The sequence below is a fragment of the Diplotaxodon limnothrissa genome, linkage group LG3, assembly GCF_057381915.1.
Source record: "Diplotaxodon limnothrissa isolate DT_005_m linkage group LG3, D_limnothrissa_male_GT1.1, whole genome shotgun sequence".
Lineage (NCBI taxonomy): Eukaryota > Metazoa > Chordata > Actinopteri > Cichliformes > Cichlidae > Diplotaxodon > Diplotaxodon limnothrissa.
The window spans coordinates 16,761,821-16,782,554 of NC_140598.1; the positions used below are offsets into that span (position 1 = coordinate 16,761,821).

Sequence of the window (20,734 nt, forward strand, 5' to 3'; positions counted from 1 at the left end):
TTTAGCCCACATAGACTTCTGTTGTGCTCACTGTGTGAGGAGCAGAGATGGGCAGTAACGCGTTACTTGTAACGCGTTACTGTAATCTGATTACTTTTTTCAAGTAACGAGTAAAGTAAGGGATTACTATTGCAAAATCGGTAATTAGATTACCGTTACTTTCCCGTAGGAACGCTGCGTTACTGCGTTACTAAAACCGTGATTTTTTTTGCGAGACTGTCTCATGACAGTGACGTAAGCAAGTGCGACGTTGGTGACAGCAGCTGTGTGCAGATCAACAATGGATAATATATCGAGTGCGGGAGAGAGTATGAGCGTGCAGCGTTTAAAGTGTGGAAGTACTGACCTTACTTTGAGTTTGATTTCATAAAAAGTGACAAAAACATTAGCGTCCATCGTGCGTGGGAAGAAAACTTCTTTTTACAGCGAAAAAAACCCCTAAACTTCCGAGCAAGCACCGAGTAGCTACGACGTGATGGGAAACTCACAGAGACACTCGCGCGGATTCTTCAACTGACCGCAGCACACCTGCACCAGGGTAACCCTCCGCCTACCCTGCTCCTGCTTTACAGGTGAAAATAGAGCAAAAGGACCGCTGAGTCTTTGACTTTATTTTCTGCTGTGTTTTACTTGCATCTGTTTGAAAGAGTGAGTGAAAACACAAAAAATATTTTATTTTATGTGCTGGAATGTGTAGAAAATAGGTTTAAATGTTAAACTAATTTATTCAAGTCAGAGAATGTTGCATATAATTAAATTTTTGCTTGATGCATAAAGTTAAAAGATTAAAACTAATAAAACAAGTTTTAAAAAGAGACTTTTCCATTTGATTACATTTTGTATGATGGATTATGTAGAAAAAGTAGAATTGGGCTGAAAGATCTATCGCTTTATCACCTCTTCAGGTTGTAAATCGTGTTTTTAAAAAGTAACTAAGTAACTAAGTAACTAAGTAATTAATTACTTTTGAAAATAAGTAATCAGTAAAGTAACGGGATTACTTTTTTGGGGGAGTAATCAGTAATTAGTTACTGATTACTTTTTTCAAGTAACTTGACCAACACTGGTGAGGAGTTTTGCAAAAGTGACCTAAGTATTGAGACATGTGTCCTAGCGTCTGTAAAAAACTGTAAACAAGTTTTTTTAAGCAAAACCATTAACGAATAACTAACCACATGTGCTTAATCAGCCAACGCCTCAGAGGACAGCAGGGAGAATTTGAATACTCTCCAACAACTGCTGCTTCAGAGAGATAGTTATGAAGAAAGACCCGTCCAAGAACTAGACACCACCCTCCAGAAGAAATCGCCCAGTAGACTCTCCTAGTACAACATCGTCGGCTGGCAAACACAATCTATAAGCGACTGTCCAGCTTCGGTGTGAGGCTGTGGAGGAGCCCCGATGAAAACACCTCACCGAGGGACCTGGTCAGCTCTCTTACTGACAATGTGACCCGGCTTCATGTAGAAAAGAAAACAGACTGCCATTGATCTCCAGGCCACGGATCACTTTGTGTGTTTGTCTCACTCCAGCCTTTGATGACTGTAAACCTCAAAATGCTGCACAGCCCATATTAAAGCCGGCACTTCTTCCTTAACCAATGAGCAGTATAAATGATGAGAGTTACTGTCCCAAGGAAACAAAACATCAGAATGATTGAATGAACGACTCCGTCATCACCAGTCTACAAAGAAACAGCCCCAGCATGCACCTGCAGCTGGAAGGCCTCACCACATGAGGAGCAGAAGAAGTCGCTTCCTCAGGGTTAATCGCAGAGATGTGTGAGAGGTGCAGATAGAAACCCAGCATGCCCAAGAACTGCATCAGGTCTGTTGTAGAGATGGAAATGATCAAGAGCACACAGGGCTGATATTCCCAACCTCACCCTGATCATGGACTGACTGGCATTTGCATTTCATGCACTTCTCACAGTGAAGCATCCCATGTCAGAGCTGGACACAGCTCTGATTCACTCTGCATGGTCTTCAAGTGTTGCTGTAAATCACAACATCAAGGTGAGCAGCACAGCCCTGTAGTCCTGCCACTATACCATTCATTTCTTAGGCCAAAGGCAAAGAAATGTGAGTACAGCACAGAGTGTGTGAGCAACACAACTCGAGCCCACTTTGTCCACGCAGTCGTCTGTATAAGGCAAAAAGAATCAACCAGGATTTATCAAGTTATTTTCCTAAAATCTGTGCATGGCTGAAATGTCTGGTCAGGTTTTTTTTCAAATGTATTATTAGTGTTATTAACCTTTATTTAACCAGGAAGATCCTTAAAAACTTCTTTTTCAAGGGAGACCAAGATGGGCAGCAGCAAGTGTCTCACAGAGGCAAAACACACACAATTAAACAGAGGCAGCAAGAACACGCAAAAATACATCATAACTAAAAAAATACAATAAAATATGATAAAGTTCATTAAAATTCAATTTAAAAATTCAGTAAAAATGACAGTCAATCTAAATGAAATAGTTGCATGTCATGGAGCTCAACGGTTCTTAGTTTAGATGTAAAAGTACTTAATGAGATGAATTCTGTCCTTTTATGGTGCCACCCGGCTGTAGCTCAGGCGGCAGAGCAGGTTACTTTTGCCTTTTTCATACAACCTTCTTTTAAACTCAGACATAATCAATAAGGTTGGTGGTGACGACCCCCCGGTCATCCTCCAAGACATCCAGATGACCACACACAGAATGACCAAACAATAAATGGTTTGGACTGAATCCTGTGCTGCTTGTGTGCGCTCTGTTGCCACCAGCATAGGCCAGGAAAACCTTCCTCTCAGTCACAGCCTCGCTCAATGCAACAAGCTCATAGCAGGGATTTAAGGGCTCGTGGAAGTTTTACATTAGCATCCGGACTCTCTGGATGAGGAGTTAACTGGGCACATTTTGCATTAAGCTGTTTAAAATGTCAAAATCTCAAATGTGAGAAGTGAGATTTATTCCAGATTTGCTGTATAATCTATATATGCACTGAATTTGCTGCGTTTTGGTGAAAAATGCATCCTCTCTGAACACACTGTTGGAAAAAACTAAAATGGAGTTGATGTCAGAGAGCCGTTCTGTGAGAACAACCATCAAATGCTCCACCGTGTTGATTGGTCAGCTATATTTACACGCATCTGCGACATCGGAAAAATCAAACTCGAACATGAAACTGCAATGTTGCCACAGTCCTCAGTGTACACTGAAACAATATAAAGATAAAAATGCTGCCTAATCATTCATAGCTGAGCCTAAAAAGCTTTTATTGTGATAAATATTAACAGATTAATGCTCATCCTCACAGCACTTCCACCAATAAAGCAATTTTGGTTGATTTTCATACATTTAACTTCCCCGAGCTGTTGGTGATGGCACCCTGCTCTGGTGGGGGACACAGTCATGTCTTCCAAGCTCAGTTTCCTTGGGAAGACTGAGGATGAGACACATTCAGTCGAGTGCAGAGAGTCCATTTCTTGGCTGGATCGCTCTGTCGTAGCTACTCGGGTGGATTTGACTAAAACACTAGACGAGAGTTTATTTACAAGCACACAAAGACTAAGTGTTTAAGACGAGGGTCTACATTAGTGAAGTCCAGACAAACACACCTCCGTGCTCACAGGTGTACACAACCAGCAGCTGGTCACACGTGTGGAGGGATGAGTCTCAGGAGCTCAGTGAACTCCAGCGTGGTGTCTGTGTGCGATATGGGTGGAGGTCTCAGCTCCGTCAGTGTTAAAGCTGGAGTTACAGCACTGAGCTGACCGCACCCCTGGCTGTGTGTCAGGGGGAGGGCTGGCTATTGTTTCTACTTCCTGTTTGTGTATGAGGCTCCGCCCCCTCCTGGGGTTTTTGGTTAAATCTAAAGAGGCTCAGTGGGAACTTCCTGTAGCTGCAGTGTGAGATTGTTTTGGGGGGATGTTGCATCTATTTCAATAATAAATCTGTTGGAGGAATAAACCTTCCTTGTTTAAGCGTGGGCCGTGGCGTGTTCTCCTGTTGCTGGTGACGTCGTGATGTTTTCACTAATTAAAAAAACACACTATATATGTGTATGTACAACACAGTCATGTAGTAGGTTGGCAGTATGCTTGTGCTGTGAGGTCTAACTCTATGTGTAGTGTATTTATTACGTACATTTTAGACACAGTGTCCTAATACACAGTGTACACTGAAAGTGCGGGCCCCGCCCTGCATGGAGGCCTCGGGGACGAGCTTCACATGAACGAGCTTCACATGAACGAGCTTCACATGAACGAGCTCGACGACAGAATAATGAACGTGAGCGCTTTTAACAGCAGAGGACGTTTGACTCACCGCTACTCAGTCTGTATGAAGCCACACCCATCTCTGTGTGTGTTTCTTACCGATTAAGAGGAGCACGATCTTCATCATCCTCTTCATCCTCTGCAGCAGTCCCGTTGAGCCTCACTGACAGCTGACATCACCGACCGCTCTCAGAAACAGATCCGTTACTCTGCACACAAATAAAGACTTTCTCCTCCCTGGGCCCTTCACAATAAAAGCTCTTTGCAGTGTTGGAATCAAGATAAAGACAGACATATAAATGTGTATGTTTATCAAGGGAAACGTGGAAGCAAGACAGAAAGAACAAGGTGGAGGTAAGAACAGGACACAGGTACTCCTGTCCAAGTAACCACACATGCAGCCCAGACATAAAGTGAACCGAGTCATTTATTTAACTACAGCGTCGGAGCCAAATCACCGAACCAGCCACTGGTTCCCACACTGACACTGAGTGTTGACTGAACTGAGCCTGTAGCGCACAAAGCTACCTGAGGCGTTGCATTCTGCTCTCAGCTCAGATGTCCTGCTTTGTCCTTTACATCAAAGCAGCTCATGTTGCTTAGTTTTATATTTTATTTTTATTTTATATCTTATTTATTTTATATTTTTATTAATTAGTCTTTTATGTTTTTATTTCATTGTTCCATAGTTTATTTATATTTCTGGTTTTATTGTGATTTTTATCTGTGAAAGTGCGACATGAACACATTACTCTTACTTTCCTATGATAAACAGCTAGATGGAGCCACGTGGCTGTTGTAACTCGACCGAGCCTTTACAGCAGAGCCCACAGAGACCAAACTCACAGTTAGAATAAGGACAGCTGTCCTCACATCAGCAGGAAACCACAGGAAGAAGAAGAAGTGAAGCAGAGGCTAAAAATACTGCAGGGCTGATAGAGAGGAAGCTGATGAGGGTGTGGTAGCAGATCACTCCTGCCACCAGCATGAATGTTATCACTAGTGGGCCTCATGTTTATTGCACCTTCACAGTGGACCTGTTGTAGAGACATCCTGTTCAAGGGCTGTAGCTTTCCTTAGAGTGGGAGGGGGTCAAGGATGAGCTGGACTGAAGGTGTAGGGACGTATGACGCGCTGTGAAATGTGTTTTGTGTGACAGTGGGTATATGTGAGGGCGGTGCTCAGAGATCAGCCTGGTGTTTGGAGTGTTTCCCTCCACATTGCAGTGTGTTCATTAAACCCACTTCAGTCATGCTCACCGAGGTGTCTGCAGGTTATTTTAAATCTTCCACAACAAGGCTGACAAATGTTCTTAGAGACGTTTTCCACTGCAAACATCAGCTTTGACTCTCAGTGGAGACATGACCGTGTGTAGATCAGGGATCAGGTTCATGGTTGGACTCAGTCGGAGTGTTTAAAGAAGAAACTGGAGATACCGAGTGAACATTTATCGCTTACACTTTGTCACCTCTGGGTCAAAGGCAGAGGCTGAAATCTGAATATCAAGCTGTAAATATACCCACCACACCATCATCACACAGATGTAGCTGTCAGCATCCTACATCATACGATACAGCACAACCTGTCAGGTTATGAGAGTTAAGAGCACCTGAGCTTCAGCAAAGATTCAAGGAATATTTATTTATATTTCCTATCATTTCATGTCTATTCCATCTCAAAGACAAGCATCTTAAACACAGAACATCCTTATAGAATATGATGCAACACTATAGAGCAACTTAGCTCAGAATATATAAACAATTACAGCAATATGATGCAACAAACACAGCAGCTACTGATCCAAAATACTCAAAGCTTCATAGAACTGGAACAAACATTTATTTTAGCTCCATTCTGCTGCTGATACAGACTTTAGGTTTCTGAACATTAAACTTGTTGCTGCCTTTCATATTATGTTCATATTTGAACATTACCTAATAGGACTGATTCAGAGCAGGATTCAAACACATGCCAGATAAATCCAAGCTGTCAAGCTATCTAACCCGGTCACCTTCTCCCGGCCAATCAGGATTCATGCTGTGTCCCTCTGTGCATGTGTCACTATCCTCTGCAGATGCCTTCGATCACGGTCTGAGCTGGCAGACCATGGGGAGAGAGAGCGGACCCAAATGCAGACACACAGGGCTGAGGTGAATGTTTAACCAAAGGTGAGCCTTTATTTGGCTGAATGTGAATCTAAACAAGGCAGGAAGGAAATGAACAAAACATAAACAGGACAAACTAAACAAGAAAAACCTGGAAACATGGGAAAAGAAACGCAGGGGGAGATACTCAGGGGACAATGAACAGGAGACATGCAGATGAAACACAGAGGATGATCAGTGACAATGGAGCAGAGGGAAACACACACTAGATATACTCAAGCAGCACAATGAGAGGAACAGCTGGGACTAATCGGACATGAGGAGGCCAGCAGGAAGAACAACAGAATACACGGACACAGACTGTCAAAGTAAAACAGGAAATACAAGAACGTAGAGATGACAGGAGGTAACAGAAACAGCTAAACACTACAAATCATAACCAATGACCAGAACTTAACTAAGGCGATGAATATTAAATGATCACAAACAGTCACTAGGCTGTGATGCCTTTGTGCAGTCGTGCTCTTGATTATATAACTTTAGTTACATCTCTCTGCCTTATCGTTCCTGCTTTGCTCTCACGTCCTTGTCTAGTCTCATCTACTTTCTCCTTTAACCCTGGAAGAGTCTCACAGTCTGTTCTCTCAATCCGAAAAGAGGAATTATGGATTTGACCAATTAGCCTGTGATACTTGGCCCACAGGCAGACACTTCCACATTGTCAGCTCAATAGTGTTTTTATTTTATTTGCAGCTGGGTTCCTGCGGTTTCTGGCACCTGCCCTGGATGCAGCCATCTCTCCCCACATTGCTGGATCTCAGTTCAAAGACAGTTTAAATGAGGTGACAGCTGCAGGTTATTTTCGTCCTTTCAGTTTAAGACAGTACGACGTCTAGTTCCTGTTTTTCTCTGTGGTCACTTCTCAGAGTTGAAGAGATAAAAATGTGCAAACAATGAATTTATTGACACTAAAGATAAGAAACGTGTTGAAGGACAGTTTGACACCTCAGCTGTGAGTGAGCTGTTTCCACATTAAAAACAAGTAACCATAGCGATAAGATCAGCTCTGTGTCTGTCTCGTCTTTCTTGGAGGTGTGATGTTTGTATTTATTCTGTTTGTTCCTGTTTCCATCACAGCTTATTGGTGCTCACACTCTAAGGCTGTGGCTGAGCTCAGACTGTTAGCACTCTCAGGCTAACCTCAGCAGCACAGAATAAACCATAATAAACAAATCATTCTCTCATCAGCCACAGTTCACACTCCTGGATCACTTCAATCCTGTTTCTGTGACTGACTCTGTGTCACTGAAGTATCTGCTCTGTAATGTTTCGCTGTTTTATTAAAGCATCACAGAATCAGAGGAGTCAGGTCTTACTCAGAGACCGTTTGATCCAGTTCAGCTTTTCATTCCCGCTCTCACAAAGTGCTGCTCACACTGGGTTCTGCTGACGCTGATAGACTTCCTGCTGGGCCTGAACACCTCCACACTGATCCTGGACTTTCTGATGGAGACGCCTCAGACAGTCCAGATCCAGCAGGTGGTGAGAACAGCTGAGACGATCATTGGAGCCTCCGATCCACAGAGAGTGATGAATCCACAGACTCACTGCTTTAACAGGAACATTAGAATATTGATTTTTCTATCTCGGCTGGAGGAAGCTGGGTTTCGGCACCATCCAATCAGAAACCAGCATCCACCCTGAGACCCTGGTCTGTGACAGGAAGTCCATAAACAGGCAGACCCTCAGCAGCAGGCTGACCTCTGAGACAGAGGGAGGAGTTTGTGTCAGCAGGGGGCGCTGCAGCATCGCCTGAGAGCTGTAAGAACAACACCAATAAACAGGAAGTGAAAGTCACACTTCTGTTGGTGTGTGTAGCAGACCTCCACCCTCTGCAGGAAGCTGCAGTAAGAAGCAGCCAATCACAGAGCAGAGAGCATGTGACTTCCTGTTTTTGTACAGAGAGCAGCTTTCTAAAGCAGAAAGAAACACTCGGTCCCTCCGTTGAGGGACGATGCTGTGAATGTCCAGGTGTCATGTGACCCACCTGATGTACAGAGTCAGGTGCTGCTGCATCCACACAGATCCATGTGAAACAGCTGGATCATGTTTGCTCTGCTGGAAACAGAAACACTGATTTAAATGAACCTGAAACACTTCATGTATAAAGGCTCGTGCACCCACTGAGCTCTGCTCTCAGATCTGTGAGGTTTTAACAAACAGCCACCTCCTCTATCTGCCGGTGGTACATACCGTGCAGGGGCCTGTCCTTCCATGATGGTTCCTCGTCTTTCTGCTGCCTGAGGTATTCACTGAGCACTCGGTCAGTTGGGGCCATCTTCGTGATGTACTTGTGGATGTTCGTTGTCTCATCCTGGACTGTGGTGCTGACACTCACCAGTCCCCGGCCCCCTTCCTTCTCCTTAGCGTACAGCCTCAGGGTGCTGGTCTGGGGGAGAAACCCTCCATGCATTCCTGGTCTTGACATCAGTGGCTTCTACCTCCTCCTTTGGCCAGCTTATTATCCCAGCAGGGTACCTGATCACAGGCAGGGCGTACGTGTTGATGGCCCGGATCTTGTTCTTACCGTTCAGTGGGCTCTTCTGTAGTTGGATGGGGCCGGTCCCCTCTGGTCCTGGGATCAGGACCAGCTTCAGTTAGCCATTCCAGGAGCTATCCAACACCAGGTGCTGTCATCGACCGAACATCAACCGAACTGTCAGCAGTGATTTAATGTCTTTCTGGTCTCTGTGAAAATGATTTCCACATCATGTATATATCTACTGCTGTATGTGTCACAGCAGTCAGGGCCTTTATAAGCACAGTGCATACAGACAAAAGTACTAAACTGAACAATTTCAGGTTCTGTTTTCCAGCATGTGTCATTTATTAATATGGAAGCACTGAGAATGGATGGATAGTTATTTCATTAATAATTATATTTCATTCTCTGTATCTTCACCACACATGTGACTGGGTGTAGGTACTGTAAATGCAGTGAATGCTTACATTGTACTCACTGCAACATATTCATAGCACAGACTCAGCACACTGTGTTAGAGGCTGGTGTAGCACTTACGTGGAGTTATATACAGTACCAATGGATAATTACCAAGGTAATGAGTAATTTGGGCTAGTATCAGAAGACTGAGAACGACTCTTAGAGCTCTGGTACACGAATGGCAGAGAAACCAGACAAACACAGTTGTGTGGCTTTAAAAGTGCTTCAGTGATGTTAAGCCTTGTAAAAGAAATTTGTAAACAAGTAAAAGAATTAGTCTTTTTTAGTCCAAATGGTACCGGTGGGGCCCATGACAAACAGGTGTATTGCATCAGAGTCCGTCCAATGGTAAGAGTGTGTGTGTGTGATTGTCTGTCCTACCGTACTACTTGTACAGTAGAGGATTGTAGTCCATCAATGTGCGCGTGAGTGTGCATGTATATGTATATCGTCTCCTAGGATCTTGAGTTGGCTCGCCATCCAGTGAACACTGAACACTCTGGGTTCTGGAATCGCTGACCTGGTCTTTGGATTCGTCCCATATAAAAACCTGACCTATAAACAATGGCCAAATATATGTCACGTGCCCTTTAAGGATAACTCTCACAAATTAACCTAAAGTAGTGTCACAGTGCAGTAACAACTATTCAGATAAGTTATCATCAATTCAATCATCATCAGTTCAGTCACGTTGTACAACATTAAAATATCAAGTTTCAAAGGTCAAAGTATCAATATCCAAAATTTCACAGTATCAAGGTTCAATACTTATTTGTAACCTGCAGTAACATTAAAGATTATCTACAAGGTTTTAAACATTCAGGAATTATAGCCACCATATAATTCACTTTCATTGTAAACATTAATTACATCCATCAAAATAACTCACTGTACATATATATCTAATCACAAATAAATAAGTATATTACCCCTTTTAAGAAATGGAATAACATGCAAATGCTTATCAGAAATTGAACAAAGTGCAAATAATCAATTTCAATAACACGTAAACACAAGGACTCAGTCCACAAATAGGAGTAATAAAATAGACGTGCTAAATCCCGCTTGTACCATAGGCATGCTAGTACAAGTGGAAATACACTAAAAATTACCTCCAAGTATTCAATACTGAGTATTGTAAAACAACTGATTGACATCAAAATTTAAACAGTAAGCAGGATAAAGTCTGCTTACAATTATCTCTCATCAAGTTAGTTTTAGCTGCTTTAACCATTTACAGCTTTTCACATGTTAATGACTTAGTTAATGATCTAACTAGCATAACAACAGTGCGTTTCAGAGACCCAAAGATGAGCTGATTGTTGAAACGTCTTCTGGATGCCTCATGCGGGCAGATTTTTGGACACTGGGTTTAAACAAACAAATGGAATCGACTGTAAGTATTATTTTTTCTATGAATATGAAATAATAAAGTGTACATTCATTTTTTTCATGATTTTTTCTGTTTCAGATTGGAAATGGCTGTTTTGAGCTTATCACTAAAATTGTCCAGTCAAAGGTACTGTATGTTGTATATGATGATTGTCAAGCTTTAATTTAGAGAGTTGTTGTTTTAAATGTTTTTGTTTACATTCTAGGGGATAAGCATTTACATAGAAAATCTGTATGTCACCCGGACTTGGCTTGCACCCTATGGCTGTGATCCATTGCAGTCCTTTCCTGTAAGTGTACCGTCCTTTAAAGAAACAAGCAAGTAATCCAAATGATTTTTTTTTATAACTTTGGTGAGAGTTCATATACAGGATACTTAAAAAACAATTCTGTTTCAGACTGATGCTCAGAGGATGCACATCATAGTTCTCCCTCTCTGGACCCCTGGTCATTTCCAGTTGTGTGTAAGTCTTGTTTTTTGACACGTACAAACTGTTAGGATTTTGCTATGTGTCTGAGATGTATTCAAGCTTTTATGACGCAGTTTCAAAAGTCTTTGATGTCAATGACATTGTTTTCAGGTTTGAAGTCATGGCTAACTGTCTTTAGGTACTGAAGCCACCTAAAAGAGAAATCCTCTTTCTTGACCCAATAAACACCAAGGCAGGATTTGGTGGCCAACAATATGTTTCACTTTTGAGGTCACATTTTTATAAGCATTTTTGGTTTGTTCCGGAGTTTTCAGGAACCTGTTCAGTGTTCCAGGTTAAGTGCATCCCAGATCATGTTCTGCTGATCTTGAGTGTTCACACATACAGTACACTCACATGCTTTTTTTATAAACTATATCAGCAAGTTTCTGTGTGGAGTTTGCATGTTCTCCCCGTGTTTGCGTGGGTTCTCTCCGGGTACTCCGGCTTCCTCCCACCGTCCAAAGACATGCAGCTTGTGGGGATAGGTTAATTGGATAATCCAAATTGTCACTAGGTGTGAATGTGTGAGTGAATGTGAGTGTGAATGGTTGTCTGTCCCTGTGTGTTGGCCCTGCGACAGACTGGCGACCTGTCCAGTCTGTCGCCCTATGACAGCTGGGATACGCTCCAGCGCCCCTGAAAAGGATAAGCGGAAGCGAATGGATGGATGGATGGATATATCAGCATGATGCTTCAACATTTTATTCTCATCTTCACATTATGATCAAGTCAGTGACGCTGTCTTTAGATGAGTTTCAGACATAAATAGGGTCTTCAAATGTTCTAGTTTAACATAAAAGACCATTAAAAATGAGTTTATAAAATATGCCAACCTTAACTTAAAGCTGTAAATGCTTTATTTTGACCAACTGTGAGCATGTGACTGTACTTTTTCATTTTGTTATGCTGTTTTGTTGAGGTCGTGTTCCTAAGGCCTGTAGTTACAGTTGGTGCTATTAGCAATAAACATTTCACACCCATCATGATGACATCTGTTAACTTGTGAATGTAACTGTCTTTAAAAAAAGGAATCTTGCAGTGAAGATCATTCCCGGGCAGTGGTCAGAAAAAAAGAGCTTTGACTTGAAGGTATGTGCTAGTTTAAGTGTATGGTGAATGATATGAATTACACTAGTCTTCTTTTAAGGGATTTTATTAACGAGCCTTTATTTTCAATGTAATACAGGGTTTTCCAAGCCAAGACTATGGAGTTGACTGTGGGATCTTCATGCTGATGGTAATTTTTCTCTTCTCTTCTTGAGATTCATACAGAAGCTAATTTAAGCTTCTAAAAAAAGGACATTTTTATTTTTTCTTCCAAATAGTCTGCTCTGTACGTGGCACTGGATGCACCATATTGACTATACTGTAGTAAGTATTCTATTTACTTTCACAGCAATGGAATCTTGAATCTTTTGAAAGTTGTTAAATATGTTTCATATTAATATTTTACAGTCAGACATGCCCTACTTGTGTAAATGGTGGTGCTTGCTGTTGATGGAGAACTTTGATCTCAGGAGGTATTTATATTTTGACTTCTGTTTTATGTTGTGTCAAAGTTTACACACCTTAACAATATCAACAATTTCTGTTAAGCTCTGGCAAGCTTTGCACACTGGAGAGAGGAAGCCAAAGCTGTGCTTGAAGGACAACACGTGCCCATTGTCAGACTGAAAAAGTTCCAGGAAGTCGGTCAGGTCAGTAATCACTTTAACCAGTAGTGTAATTGCATGGTTAGTGAAATTTGAATAACTGTTAAAAACTGTTGTGCAACAGAGAAATAACTATGTTTTCATCCCCGTTTGCCTGACACAGGAGCCAGCAGTTGTTGAAGATCTGCGTCCTGCTGTGCAGTGGGCTGTCCAAAATAAGGCACTTTTCTGTGGACATGTAACAATGCCCAAATATCTGTCCTTAAATCAAGGGGACCAGCAGAGGGTCTTAAGAGACATGTCAGAGGAAGAAGACACTGGAGCAAGGGACTTGTTCCTCTTTGTTTTTCAGTTTGCAGAGGACATGGAGCTCTTTTTGAAAGCATGTGCTGATGAGCAGGGGCTAAGGGTCAGTGCTATGTTTGACATGTAATGGACAAATGAAGGCACTGGCTGTGTTTGTTTGTTTGTTTGTTTGTTTGTTTGTTTAATATGTCGCTGTTGTTGTTTTTTGTTTTGTTTTTGCGTAGTACAAAATTCCAATTAAACTTATTTCAAAATGTTGTTCACTTGATTCTGTGTCCATACTTATAATAAAGGATTACAGTGTAACAGCATTAAATGTAAATGTAACAGCATTTTTTTTAAACTTGTATTTTCAAAATAAAAAGCTTATTGTTGATATTAACAGTAAAGAATTGTAATCAATAATATTTTTATACATTTTAAACATTAACACTCTGGGCTCTATCCTGGCCATCTGTGGACACTTCACTTATTCTTTTTTTTGACTACTGCACTGCAGTGGACCAAAACAATGACACGGGTTTGATCTTAAGGATCTAATAGTTGTGTGTTGTGCATGACATTGCCACACAAATATGTATTTGCAAGATAGAGTAGAATAAATATTACACAGGCTGCAGTGAATCTCTGTTGATACAGACTATTGAGCTTTGAGTTTCCCAGTCAAACTTAGCTTGGAAGCACCTGCTAAAAACACTTTTACTCTTGTACATTTCATAACAAGACACCATAGCCAAAATATTAACAAAATATATATTATTAAAAAATTCAAAGCTGCACATACAGCAACAAACACCGTTAGTAAATGTGTCCTGGAGTTTCTGCAGGTGCAGAAAGTGCTGCTGCTGTAAGTCAGCCTAACAGCTTCCAGATCAATTATTTTTCTGGAAAGATGGTAGGAAGGGCATCACTGCTCATTTCTACAGTCTCCCAGATCTTGGAATACAATCCCTTTGTACCATGAAACCACTTCGCAGTACTAGGAGTCCACTAAAACCTATAAAGAGAGTGATCCTGGAAGAAATGGGGCACACACTAGTGACCCATTCACTGTGGCGGTCCGCCATTTTTTGTCTTCGCTTCGTTTACGTTTGGTGCTGAGCTTTACTTTGTCGAGGTAAACTGAAAACTACATGTTTGAGAGGAAACGAAGAGAACATCCATTATATGGGGAAGTTTTTCTCATGAATTGCTGTTGAGCAACATAATGGAAAAAACAAGTCATTCCTTAAGTTAACTAACGATAATGCTAGCTTAAGCTGCGGGACAATATTATGTGCATTAGCTTTTTTTCAGTGTGTGCCCAGTCACATCCGCTTGTTTTTTCTCAGTGAATACAGACTAACAAACTCGTGTCCATTTAGTTAACTGGTTGTACCTAAAATGTTTTAGTTATACAGTTAAATAAGCTAGTTTGCCATGGGGTGGGCTCTGTGTGTGTGTGTTTGGGGGGGGGGGGGGGGGTGTCTTCACTAAAGTCGGTTTATTTAGGGCATGACACCTATGCAGTACTCATTAGGAGAGGAAGTGCATGACGTGGGGCTTTATTTCATGTTCTGGGGCAGTGAATGTAATCTACTGATAACATGTTAAAGACACACAAAAACCCAACAAATTATTTTAACTGATTTATAGAGAGACTGAGAGGAGGGCTTAAAGAGATAAAAATAATGACAATATAAATATGTTAAATTTATTTTTTCTGTATCGATATATGGTGCTTATCCCTGCTGAAGGGCAGATTGGTGTTGCTTCAGAACAATTCTCTAGCGCTGTTATGTAGAGGTGTTACTGTTAAGGTTTTAATAACATTATTTTATTTACTAGTGAAGATTTGCATATTTTATGTCACATTCTGTAAGTAAAATTTTCTGGAAAGGTCAAATTAACTAATTTAACTAAGTATTAATGAAAGACCTTGATGTGTATATGACAATATTAGATGTAGTTTCTGGGTCATTTGGCAGAACTGCAAAATGGCCAGAAGGAGGCAACTGCTGTGGTTGCAAACAGGCTTTGGGTGGTATGGAAGTAAGGGCAACTATGGAACTGCTCAGCAACATGGGACCCATAGCTAATAAATAGTAATATAACTTTGTGTGGATGTAACCTTGTGAGATTTGAGATTTTGACAGCATTTTTATGTGACAACTTCTCTTTTTAGATAAATGCAGAGTTTAAGCGCATTACCACCATGCCACTGCAGTCCAGATTACTCTCGCAGATAGATGTGCTATCTGACAAACTAATAAAGGTCTTCAAAAGGCGAGGAGGACAAATAGGAAGAAGACTTCAGAACATTCTGGAGCCCACGGCCCAGGTAAGAAAAAAATTAATTTGTGTATACACTTTAGGGAAAATAATAATTTTAACAAAATGCTGCTTGTCACTCTATGCCAGGAGTATGTTGAAAATCACCTGGGATTTTCACAATTTACCATGGGTGCGTTTTTTTTCTTTTTCTTTTACCTGCATTTTTCTATGTGTGGAGTTGATAGTTGAACACCTCTCTGTGCTCTGACCGTATTCTGCTTCTTTGCATGGAGATTTCACTTCATTACCTTTTTAAGCATTCTGAGGACTCAAATCACATGCTGTAATGAATCCATTTTTGTTCACCTAAAGTGTTAATGTTAACATTTTTTGGAATAGTGACACAGATTAAAATAAGATTTGGTATAATGTTCTTTGACCAGTGTTCTGTTTAATTAAATTTTGGAATTCTGCATTTTCTAGGCCAAAGATGAAGCCATTATCCAACGATCTAATAAGGAAACAACCATGGGAATTTACATCATAAAGTCAAGAGATGCCAATGGCAGCCCTGAGGACATCGGGATAGTCCTTGAAGGCCAGAGAGTCTGGCAGGATTTGGATAACTATACCCTAGCAGCTGCAATGCTGTTTGGACTAATGTACACTTTGAACCTCACCTACCCACTGGAAAAGTATACCTTCGAGGTATTATAGAAACTGGTTATGGAGCTCAAAAGGAACAGCCTTTCAAAGAAGGCCCAGGTTTTCAGGACCAGACTGTACGATTGAACAGTTTTCCAGTTATGATGTGGGAACAACATGTTTACCTCTTTGAATATGTACCATCCTTTCTTTTAAGCCAGCACTGGTAAAGTTGCAGGACATAGTGAAACTTATTTTTCTGGCACTTTTCAACTTGGGGCCTTTATTACTGCAGTTTTCACTTTTCAAGCCATGACTCTTTTAAAAAAAAATTCAAACTTTGAATGTCCATTTTTCTCAATGGAAATGGTGCCTTGCACCAATTTCACCAGTTTGCAATTTTTTTCCCAAGGTGCACCACTACAAACAGATTGCATCGTGTAGTATTAGTGATTGTGATGTTTAGTGATAGAAGCAAGCCAATACTAATCAGTTTAGGTCTCTTGGTTGTGTGCCTGTGGGTTATAATGTTATTTTAAGTCTCTTCTTTGTGTCATTTTAATAATTACACCCCTGTTGCCATATTACCTTATGGCTCTTACATTTAAAAAACTATTTTTTACATAAGTGCGATGTCACAAGGCCCCACAATGTTGAATTCAGGTTACAGCAGATAACTTTGAGGAATGTTGTGGAATGTTTTTCAAGAGATGCATTGTACAAATATGACTCATGTATATTTTGGAAGCCTGAATTGAAAGTCCATTGTTACAACTGTGTAGTATTTTCAAAAATACAGGTCATTGTTCAAAAATGTTTTGCTTATTTCTTTGATTGAAGAGAAAGTGTACAGTACATACAATAGGATCAGCCTTAATTTAGTTTTATTTATTGAACACTCAATTATATACTATATTATATTATATATTAGAAATTTGTTATAAAATAAAATAAGCTTACCATAAAATAATCTTGTCAATATAACACATAGTAGTCCAATACAATTAACACAAAAAGTTCATGTCTGATAAACAAGTGGTTTCTATAAATATTTGACCGGAATGAAAAACATAACAACAACATAAAAAAGTCATGTTTGTGTTACCAGAAAAATGTGTGCAGGTATAACATAAAAAACTAAGGTTAACCAAACATAACTTAATTTCGTGCAACCGATTACAATAATTTTTTTACGTTTATACCACTGATTATTTTTTTCAGTGTGGGATGGATGCCGTCTCTCCTAACAAGACCAGGTTTCCTCCAGAAGGTTTGCCAATTATCTATGAAGCCCACATCGTTTCTGGGACACCACTCAGACAGCCAGCAATTTAAGGAGAACATGCGGCTAAACATGTTGTTAGGTTTTGTATTGTTGATTGTCATTTATGCTTAGAAATATTTAACCATATATGCTTAGAGGTGCATAAATCAATTGTGTAGTGATAGGATGTGTGATCTTTAACAGGCTGCAAAGGCTTGGTGTGTATTCCACACTAGAATGCACACCCACATCCTGGGAGCATGGGAAGAGGTCGTACCTTGTTTTATTGTTTTATGGCAGGATAAACGTGGCTGTGTCTGTTTTAGGTTAAGTGCCTTTTGTTTAGATGAACTGTTGGGTTTTCCAGACCAGCAGGTTAAGGGAAGTCGTTTATGGGGTCACACTCTGACCACACACACACACACACACACAGTATTCTTTGTTCACATGTAAGTATGTAAGATGTCATATGTTAATGACCCTATGCATATTCATGTAACCACAATAAAAGGAGTGCTATGGGGGACCTGGCTGAGAGTCTGACGGAGGTCAAGTGGTGGAACGACACTTGGCTCCCTTCAGGTCTCCCTCATGCATGAGTAACAAGAAGAACTTTGCCTACTTCGTGTCTTGCTTGCTGTGTAATTATATTGTCTTCAACGTTCCAGCGAATAGGTTCAAGCTACAAACCTATCACATGTCACTCCTGGTCTGATTGGGGAGGGGACCAGAGAAAACTACAGAGTCCCACATTGTTTTAGCAAAGTTACACACCGATTCAATATTGATTTTAGTGACCTCCGATTGGCGTAACCGGGTGTCATTACTGCCGACGTGAATTATGATTTTACTGAATTTACGTTTACCCTTAGCCAGCAGTTTTAAATTTCCTTCAATGTCGCCTGCTCTGGCCCCTGGAAGACAATTGACTATGGTTGCCGGTGTCTCTAGCTTCACATGTCTGAGAACAGAATCACCAATTACCAGAGTTTGACCCCCGGCGGGTGTGTCGCCGAGTGGGGAAAAATGGTTAGACACATGAACGGGTTGGTGGTGTACCTGGGGCTTCTGTTTAGGACTATGCTTCCTCCTCACCGTGACCCAGCCGCCCCCTTTCCCAAGCTGCTTGGGGTCTGCCGGGGAACAGCTAGCGGGGCCTACGCTATCTTCGGCTGCACCAGCTACAGGGGCCTGGCTAGCTACGGGTGAATGAAGGGTGCGAAGCCGAGTCTCCAATTCAGTAATCCTGGCCTCCAGAGCTGCAAATATGCTACATTTGTTACAGATATCATTACTGCTAAAGGAGGCCGAGGAGTAACTAAACATCTGACACAATGAGCAAGAAAGTGCAGGAGGGACAGGTGAAGTAGCCATGGTGCTAACGAGTCGGCTACGAGCTAAGCTAAGCTAGCGAGACAGTACAGAGACAGTGAGTGAATACTTTGGCTATAAATTAGGTAGTGAGTACACAGAAAGTGTGCTTCGGATGAAGCACGTGAAGATTATACTATGAAAGAAGAATGTATTTAAAAGTTGTTAATTAAAGTGCTAAGCAAATAAGCTACTCAGAAACACCACTGTGTTTGAGCAGGAACAGGAAGTGATACTCTACCGCAGAGCGAGCGAACACCAAGTGACAGGAGGTGATGACAGTGACATAATCAATTGGAATAAGTGAAATGGCTTTGTGTGATTTTAGAAAAGTTACTATAGAAACCTAAACTAATTGGCATGGATAATTGTGAGTAGGATATATGGTAGCTGGTGGCTGTAGCTCAGGTGGCAGAGCAGGTCAGCCACTAATCAGAAGGTCGGTGGTTCGATCCCAGGCTGCCTCCTAGCTGCATGCCAAATATCCTTGGGCAAGATACTAACCCCATGTTTGCCTACTGGTGGTGGTCAGAGGGCCCGGTGGCGCCAGTGTCCGGCAGCCTCGCCTCTGTCAGTGCGCACCAGGGCAGCTGTGGCTACAATGTAGCTTGCCATCGCCAGTGTGTGAATGTGTGTGTGAATGGGTGGATGACTGAATGTAGTGTGAAGCGCTTTGGGGTCCTTAGGGACTAGAAAAGCGCTATACAAATGCAGGACATTTACCATATGCAGGGCTCTAGAGTGCGACCAATTTGGTCGCAAATGCGACCAAATTTCTCCATGGTGCGACTAATAAAAAATACTTGGTTGCACCGGTGCGACCAAGTAAAAAAAATACTTGGTCGCACCGGTGCAACCAAGTATTTTCTCGGAAAAAAAGTTTCAGCAACCCTGAAAGTCTCCGTGTGTTCAACAACAGGCACACATTATGCCCATGTCGTGTTCTAAACCAATCAGAGATACTCAGAGGCGGGGACCTCTGTGATTGGCCGTGGTCCAGATATTCCTGCAGACCTACTTGTGTTTACGTTTGAAAGTGCGGGCAGATAGAGAAGAGTGAGTAGCCCAGGTCAGAAGTGTATGAAGTTGGTATTGAGAAAATATGAAAAGAACAATTGATAACTTTTTCGTTAAGTTAAGGCCTGATCAGTCCAAAATTCTGAGCCAGCGCTCTGACACGGAGCCATCAACCTCTCCGTTTTTGTCAAACACTGGTCCGGAGACGGCATCAGAAAATGAGCCACATATGATCGACTCCCAGCCGGAGTCCACTGAAAGTAAAAGTGAGAAAATGTATAGATTTCGAATCGAGTGGCTTGACCAGTTTCCCTGGCTAAGATACAGCCAAGCTGACAATATGATGCACTGCATTTATTGTCGCGAGTATGGAAAGACCATGGCCGGCAACACAGCATTTGTCACTGGTGCTAATACGTTTCGAATTGAAACGCTGAAAAAGCATACAGCATCGAGAAGACACATTATATGCCGCGATAAATGCTCTGCCAAAATGTCCCCGCTCCCCACTGCCTTTCAGCGGCAGGCAGGAGTAAACAGGTCATCGGAGGAGGCCGAGATGATCATTAAGTTTAACATCGCCTACAATATTGCAAAAGAAGAAGTTCCGTTTACTAAGTTCAAGTCAGAAATAACTCTTCACAGGAAAAATGGCTTGGACATAAACCCCACATACAGCAATGATGTTGCGTGCGCCCAGTTTATAGGCGTAATCGCTGACACACTGAAAAAAAAGACGTCAGTGGAAATTGCGAACAGTACATACATGGCCTTCCTGATCGATGGAGACACAGACATCGCCACAAAAGAATGTGTCATTGTGTACGCTCGTATCTTGCAAAAAGGAAGACCAGCGAATATACTGATTGGACACATTGAGGTCCAGCATGCCCATGCCCAAGGTAAGCCATGTCATGTCACGTAGCCTATGTATATGATTAATAATATTACGTCGTGTTACTGAATTAACCATATCTAGCATGTTCTTATCATTGAAA

The 20,734-nt window shown here is 41.5% G+C and overlaps 2 protein-coding genes across 2 annotated transcripts in view; both read right to left on the bottom strand.

The window, feature by feature from the left end:
• LOC146634701 (NACHT, LRR and PYD domains-containing protein 3-like) overlaps window positions 1-20,734 on the bottom strand; it is a 319,954-nt gene that overhangs the window by 35,003 nt on the left and 264,217 nt on the right. The gene's annotated exons all lie outside the window — the stretch shown is intronic.
• Window positions 9,418-20,734, bottom strand: part of LOC146634704 (muscle M-line assembly protein unc-89-like) — a 43,004-nt gene continuing 31,687 nt past the window's right edge. The window contains exon 14 of the mRNA XM_085378724.1: window positions 9,418-9,918. The gene's annotated coding sequence lies outside the window, so the exon portion shown is untranslated. The remainder of the gene's footprint in view (window positions 9,919-20,734) is intronic.